The 7,776-nt window shown below is 37.1% G+C and overlaps 1 pseudogene; it reads left to right on the top strand.

Moving 5' to 3' along the window:
- The first annotated feature begins 7,188 nt into the window (after window positions 1-7,188).
- Window positions 7,189-7,776, top strand: LOC116566077 (annotated as a pseudogene).

Below are 7,776 nucleotides of genomic sequence, written 5' to 3' on the forward strand. Positions count from 1 at the left end.
TTTAATAATTTTTCAGAGTATCTTCAAAATAATCTGGTAAGGTAGGGACAGAGGGAGTGGGGAAATAAATGAACAACACTGGCTATCAGTTAAAAATAAATGAATGTGGGTGATGGGTTTCATTTTTTGTTAATTCTTTTTTTTATATGCTTGAAATCTTCCATGATAAACATTTCAAGTGTCTATAATTGCTGTCTCTAATTTCTCTCCTCACTTTCAGCTACAAACCCACTCTGATCAAGCTTTTACTTTCAACACTCTGCTGAAACTATTGTTCATCATGGTCACAATGATCTTTATATTACTAAATTCAGTGATCAATTCTTAGTCCCCACTTTTTCCTATCGACAGTGTTTAAAAGACCATCAAACTATGCTTTCCTATGTCACACCTTGATGATCACTTCATGTTTCTCTTTCTTCAAGTGATTCTAGTACATGCATCATTGTAGTAGTCTGTTCTCATGCTGCTCATAAAGACATACCCAAGACTAAGTAATTTAATAAAGGAAAGAGGTTAATTGACTCACAGTTCCACCTGGCTGAAGAGGCCTCACAGTCATGGCAGAAAGCAAGGAGAAGCAAAGCCACATCCTACCCAGCAGCAGGCAAAGAGGGCATGTTCAGCAGAACTCCCCTTTTATAAAACCATCAGATCTCATGAGATTTATTTACTATCACAAGAACAGCATGAGAAAGACTCACCTCCATGATTCAATTACCTGCTACCAGGTCCCTTCCACAACACGTGGGGATTATTGGAGCTAAAATTCAAAATGAGATTTGGGTGAGGACACAGCCAAACCATATGAATCACAATTTCTTTTTTTAATAGTTTTGGGGGGGTATAGATGGCTTTTGGTTAAATGGGTAAGTTCTTTAATGCTAATTTCTGAAATTTTAGTGTGCCTGTCACCCAAGCAATGTACACTGTACCCAATATTCTCTTATCCCTTACCCCCTGCAAACCTCCCCATCAAGTCCCCATAGTCCATTAATCACTCTCATGCCTTTGCATCCTCATAGCTAAGCTCCCACCTATAAGTGAAAACACAGTATTTGGTTTTTCATTCCCAAGTTACTTCACTTAGAATAATGACCTCCATCCAGCTCCATCTAAGTTGCTGCAAAAGACATTATTTTGTTCCTTTTATATCTGTGTAGTATTCCATGGCATGCATATATATATATATATATATATATACACAATATTTTCATTATCAACTCATTGCTTGAAAGGCACTTAGGATGGTTTCATATTCTTTCAATTGCAAATTGTGCTGCTATAAACATGCATGTACTTGTATCTTTTTTATATGACTTCTTTTCCTTTGGGTAGATACTCAGCAGTGGGATTACTGGATTGAATAGCAGTTCTACTTTTAGTTCTTTAAGGAATCTCCATACTATTTTCTAAAGTGGTGGTACTAATTTACATTCCCACTAGCAATGTAAAAATGTTCCCTTTGTACAACATCCATGCCAACATCTATTGTTTTTTGACTTTTTAATTATGGCCATTCTTGTAGAGGTAAGGTACTATCTCTTTGCAGTTTAATTTGCATTTCCCTGATGATTAGTGACAAGCATCACAATTTTTTAGTCTTCCTTTTTCCTCACCAGTTGCTCCCTTCTGGTCTCCTTTGCTGATTTGTTCTCTTTTCCTTGACCAATTAACATTGCAGTACACAGGGCAGGCCTGGCTCTCTTCTCTGCACTGCATTCCTTAATTATCTATTTCAACCTTGTGCCATCTTATGGCTGAAAATACCTCTGTTATGTGGACCATTCACAAATTTGTATCTTTAGCTTAGAGCGCTCCCCAGAATTCAAAACTTTTATGTACAACTGCCTACTTGACATCTCCACTTGGATATTAAATAGGCTTCTAAAACTTAACAACTGGACTTATTGTATTTTACCTGAGTCCTGCTCCACCCAAAGCCTTCCTCATTCAGTTTATGGCAACATCTTTCCAATTGTTTAGATTAAGTCTCGAATTTTTCTTGGTTCCTTTATTATTCCCTCAAAACCTACATTCAAGCCTTTGGTAAATCCTATAGCTCTACTTTCAAAATATTTCTAGATTCTGACCTTTTTTTCTTCAACCTGACTTCTATCATACTAGTCTGGGCCAACTCTATTTCTCATCAAAATAACAACAATATCCTTTGTATTCATTTGGGGCTGCCATAACAAAGTAATGCAACTTGGGGGACTTTTAACAACAGATTTTTTTCTTTCACAGTTCTGGAGGATAGAAGTCCAAAATAAAGGTATTAGCAGTGCCATGCTATCTTTCAAGGATCCAGAAGCAACATAGGTTCTTCTTTTCTAGATCTGGTACATCTAGTGTCAGTGACATCAGGGATTTCTTGGCTTGTAGGTGCAACATTTCAATCTATGTGTCCACCTTCAGATGACTTTTTTTTCCCTTGTGTCTGTATCCAGATGTCTCTTTTTTTTCTGAGCTGGAGTCTCGCTGTCATCCAGGCTGGGGTACAGTTGCACGATCTTGGCTCACTGCAAACTCCTGGGTTCAAGTGATTCTCCTGCCTCAGTCTCTCAAGTAGCTAGGACTACAGGTTCCCACCACCATGCCCAGCTAATTTTTGTATTTTCAGTAGAGATGGGATTTCACCACGTTGGCCAGGCTGGTCTCAAACTGCTGACATCAAGTGATCCACCCACCTTGGCCTCCCAAAGTGCTGGGATTACAGGCATGAGCCACCACACACAGCTAAAATATCTCATTTGTTATAAGGAAACCAATCATTAGAGTAGGGTCCACCTCAACCCAGTATGACCTCATCTTAACTTGATTACATCTGCAAAGAACCTATTTCCAAATAAGGTCACATTCACAGGTTCCAGGTATACATAAATTTTGGAGGGGAGCTATTTAACCCAGTACAAACTTTTAGCTAGGTTCTCTGCTTTTCTTTTCTTTTTTTTTTGAAACAGGGTCTTGCTCTGTCACTCAGGCTGGAATGCTGTGGTGTGATCATAGTTCAACCTCAACCTCCTGGGCTCAGGTGATCCTGCCATCTCAGCCTCTCAAATAGCTGGGACTACAAGAGGGACTACAAGAGGGTTTCCCTATGTTGCCCAGGCTGGTCTCAAACTCCTGGGCTCAAGTGATCTTCCTGTGTTGGCCTCCCAAAGTGTTGGGATTACAGGTGTGAGCCACCATGCTGGGCCTGATGGTTCTCTGCTTTTTAAAAATTGTTATCTTACAGTATATTCTCAACACCATAGTCTGAATGATCTTTTAAAATGCAAGTCAGATTATATTGCTCCTCTTTATACTTATTTCAACTCAGAGTAAAGTTCTAAAACTTACGTGGAGTTACTATATGGTCCAATAACTCCACTCATAGGTACTCACCCAAGAGAAATGAAAAATATACCTATGCAAAAACTTGTATAAGAATGTTGTAACAGAATTATTTGTAATAGCCAAAGAGTGGAAGCAATCCAGATGACAAATGAATAAACAAAATGTGGTATAGCCATAAAATGAAATATCATTCAGCCCTGAAAAGGAACAAAGTACTGATACATGCTACATCATGATGAACCTTGAGAACACTATGTCAGATAGAAGAAGCCAGACACAGAAGGCCATATATTATATTACTCTTTTTATATAAAATATGCAAAATAGGCAATTTCATAGACACAGTAAGGAAATCTGTAGTTTCCAAAGGCTAGGGGATGGGGACTTGAGGAGTAGTTGCTAATAGATATAGTGATTTTGAGAGTGATGAAAATCCTCTGGAGTTGGATTTTGATGACGGTAGCACAACTTTGTGAATATATTGTAAACTACTGGATTGTATACTTTATAAATATGAACTTTATGATATGTGAATTATATCACTGCTTTTAAAAAACAAACAAGTACTCCCCTCAAAATATCTCCGAACCTTTCATGATTATACATGTCTCTTTTACTTTATTTCCTACCCTCTTTCACTGGATCATTTGCTTCCATCACACTAGCCTCCTTACCAGTCTTTAGGTATGCAAGTGCTTTCCCAACTTAGGGATGTAGAATTGTCTTCTCTAACAGGAATCTTCTTCTTCAAAGACAAATCCTCTCATCGTTCTTCCCTGATGAACACCTTCTTACCTACGCTAGTTTTATTTTTTTATCTTCACTTTCAAATATACTATAAAATTTACTTATTTTTTTTCTTTTTAGCTGTTATTTTTCTTCTCCCTCATGCTAAGATAGAAATGGTGTAAGTCTTTCTGTGTTTTCATAATTTATGTATCTTATGCACTTAGAACAATGCCTGGCCCATAGTAAACATTGTATACATATTTTAATAAACAAATTATGGATTTCCTTTCAAATAATATCTTCTTATGGCGATATTATACAATGGTGATTGCTACATAGCAAATGAATAAAGGAAAGAAACAAATACCATTTTTGAATACTTAAAAGTTGACATTTTGTCACTTTTCTGACCCAGGCAAGAAGGGTTAGAGTTCCTTGGTGCAATTTAATGCTGTAAAAGATATCACTTCCATGTAAAGGTTAAACAGCATCGAGAGTATAGAATCAGAGACAGGCCATATGGATTTAAACTCTGGTTAGGCCACCATTACTGTGTGTGGTTAGGGCAAGTTACATAACATCTTGCGCTTTAGTTTTCTCATCTATTAAATGGGGAAATTAGTAGTATTTACCTGAAACAATGTATTGTGAGAATAAAAATTGTTAACACCTGTTAAATAAATACCATACTATCTGGCACATGGAAAGCGTTAAATGAATGTTAGCTATTTTTATGCTTAGCACAGTTATTTTTATACTTACCATTAATCTTTCTTTCCCTTGTCAGGGTGATGGCAGAGTTAATCATTTATTTACAAATACTGAATCAGCCATTTATATTGCTGATGCTGAGGAATAAGAAAAATGTCCAGTGTTGAGAAGGAGTGCAACAGAATGTATATAATTCATAGAACAATTAAATTTGTGTCATGGTGGGGTACTCTATAATGGTTTTCTATTCAGTATAGAGTTTGGGTATTCCCAAATTTAATCTTCATGAATTAAGCTATTCAAAACCAACTACAAACATGCTTGATATGTAGTAATGTGTTATATTTCCAAGGCATACATTTACCTTGTGTTGTGGTGAATTTGTTGTGTAGGAGGCATATTAAGCTAATAAACAAGCCAAGATGCCCATTCAGTGTAGAATCTATGTGGCCTTGTCTTCATAAAACTCTCATGAAGTAATAGTAAAAGTAATATTTAAAAGTAATTCACTTCTTTGTTCCTTCTCTACTCCCTCTGCTTAATTTGACTAATCTTAATTTTTTAAAAAAGTAATTTCTATATGAAAAACTGCCAGTGGTGGTGGTGAAAGTAGAGAAATAGTTAAATCAAATTCTAAAACTTATAAATAAAATGGTAAAACCATCTCAGAAGGCAGAGCTCTAAAATGATAAAACTCTATTCTTCTTAAAAGAAAAATTCAAACATTTGAAATATACTTTTAAGTTAGAAAATTTAATAATATTCAACTTATAAAAAAAGCAATAAACTAAACTAAAAAGAATAAAAGAGGACTTCTGCTTTCAGGAAGATGAAGTAAGATGTACTTTTCCCTAGTTCTCTTGTTAAGAACAACTAAAGACCTTGGATGTTATACACAAAACAAACGTAAGAAGATTTTGAAATGTGGAAAGAAGAAAGCAGCTCAACACAGAAACTCAGGACCCAAGGAAAAACACAGTGATGCATTCCCTAAGCTTTCTTTTTGACTCCTATATTCCAGGCCTGGAGATGAAAACCCAGCAAGCTGGAAATACCAATGGGCACAGATTTAAAATAAAAAGACTCCCAGAAAAGCTTGCTTTCTCTAGTCAAAGGACCAACTAAGGGGCAGTCTAATAAGACAAAATTTTTAGGTAATACTTGCTCTAATCCAGCCAAACAACATAGAAAAATAATGTCAATTCGGCTCACTGGGTTTTTCAACTCCAGGTCTGGGATTCAGGAGTCAAAAGAAAATGAAAAAATGTCATTCTAACTCTCATCTTTGCTAGCAAAGGCTTAGTGGGGAGCCTACATTTTCACTTTTGCTAGGCTGTAATGAGACTGCATAGGTAGACAGCACAGTCATCCCACCTGCTATTAATAAGGCTCCCTCCTTTTTGGTGTCAATGAACACAGAACTTCCAGTGCCAACCAGCAGTTATAAAGTTATAAAGTTATAAAGTGCTCCCATCCTTTGCTGTCATCAAAGGCCAAGTGGGGGAGCTTGTTACTTCTATCTCTGTCTGTACTTCTACCTCCACCTGTACTTGTACTTCCCAACCCTTACTCTGCTAGAGCCATGTCAAGAAAGCTAGCTAAAATAGAAGGGTTAAGTAAGATCCAGTCTCATCACATAAGACAAAAATGTCCAGGTTTTAATTAAAAGTCACTTATTCCAAGACCAGAATCTCAAACTGAATAAAAAAGACAATAAACAGATGCCAAACCAAGATGTAAGAGAGTTAGAAATAGTTGATGAAGATTTTAAAACGGCTGTGATAAAAATGACTCAATGAGTTATGACAAATGGATTTGAAAAAAATAGAGAAAAAGAAGAAAGCCTCAGTACAAAATTAGAAAGTCTAAGCGAAGAAATAAAAGTTATAAAGAAGAACCAAATGAAAATCTTAGAATTGAAAAACACAATAATCAAAATTAAAAGTTCAGTGGATGGGCTCACCAATAGAATGGAGGAGACTGAGGAAATAATTAGTGAGCTGGAATACAGAACAATAGGAAGTGCCCAATTTGAATAACAGTGAAATAGACCAAAGGAAAAAAAAAAAAAAAAAGAACTGAACTTCAGGGACCTGTGAACATATAACAAAAGATCAAACATTCCCGTCATCAAAGTCCCTGAGGAGAGGAGACATAGGGCAGGACTGAAAAACTTCCTAAATTTGACAAGAGGTATGAATTTACAGATTCAAGAAGCTGATCCAATCCCAAATAGAATAAACCTCCCAAAATCCATGCCAAGACACGTTATAACTAAACATCTAGAAACTAAAGACAAAGAAGAAAATCTCAAAAACAGCTACTGAGAAATGATGCCTTACCTATAGGAGGAAGAATTAGAATGACCAAACATTTCTCAACAAAAATCATGGCAGGGCTCTTGGCGCCTCTGCGTGCGGGAAGATGGCGGATCAGGTTACCGAGTCCGTGCTGTCCGTCTGTCTAACATTCGTCGATCACCCATTGCAGAAGCAGTTTTCAGGAAACTTGTAACTGATGAAAACATCTCAGAGAATTGGGAGGATAGACAGCGCAGCGATTTCCTGCTATGAGATGGGGAACTCCCCTGACTACGGAGGCAGAGCTGCATGAAGAGGTACAGCATTCCCATGGGCCTCGTGGCCCGGCAGATTACCGAAGATTTTGCCACGTTTGATTACATACTGTGTATGGATGAAAGCAATCTGACAGATCTGAATAGAAAAAGTAATCAAGTTAAAACCTGCAAAGCTAAAATTGAATTAATTGGGAGCTATGATTCACAAAAACAATTTATTATTGACAATCCCTATTATGGGAATGACTCTTTGAGACGGTGTACCAGCAGTGTGTCAGGTGCTTCAGAGTGTTCTTGGAGAAGGCCCACTGAGGCAGGTTCGGTGCCCTGCTATGGCCAGCCTGACTAGACTCCACCCTGAGGCCCTGCATTTCTCAGTCAGTGTGTAATAATGTTCCAGAACCCAAAGCCCCAGGTCA

The sequence above is a fragment of the Sapajus apella genome, unplaced genomic scaffold, assembly GCF_009761245.1.
Source record: "Sapajus apella isolate SASKATOON/1434 unplaced genomic scaffold, GSC_monkey_1.0 scaffold42, whole genome shotgun sequence".
NCBI lineage: Eukaryota > Metazoa > Chordata > Mammalia > Primates > Cebidae > Sapajus > Sapajus apella.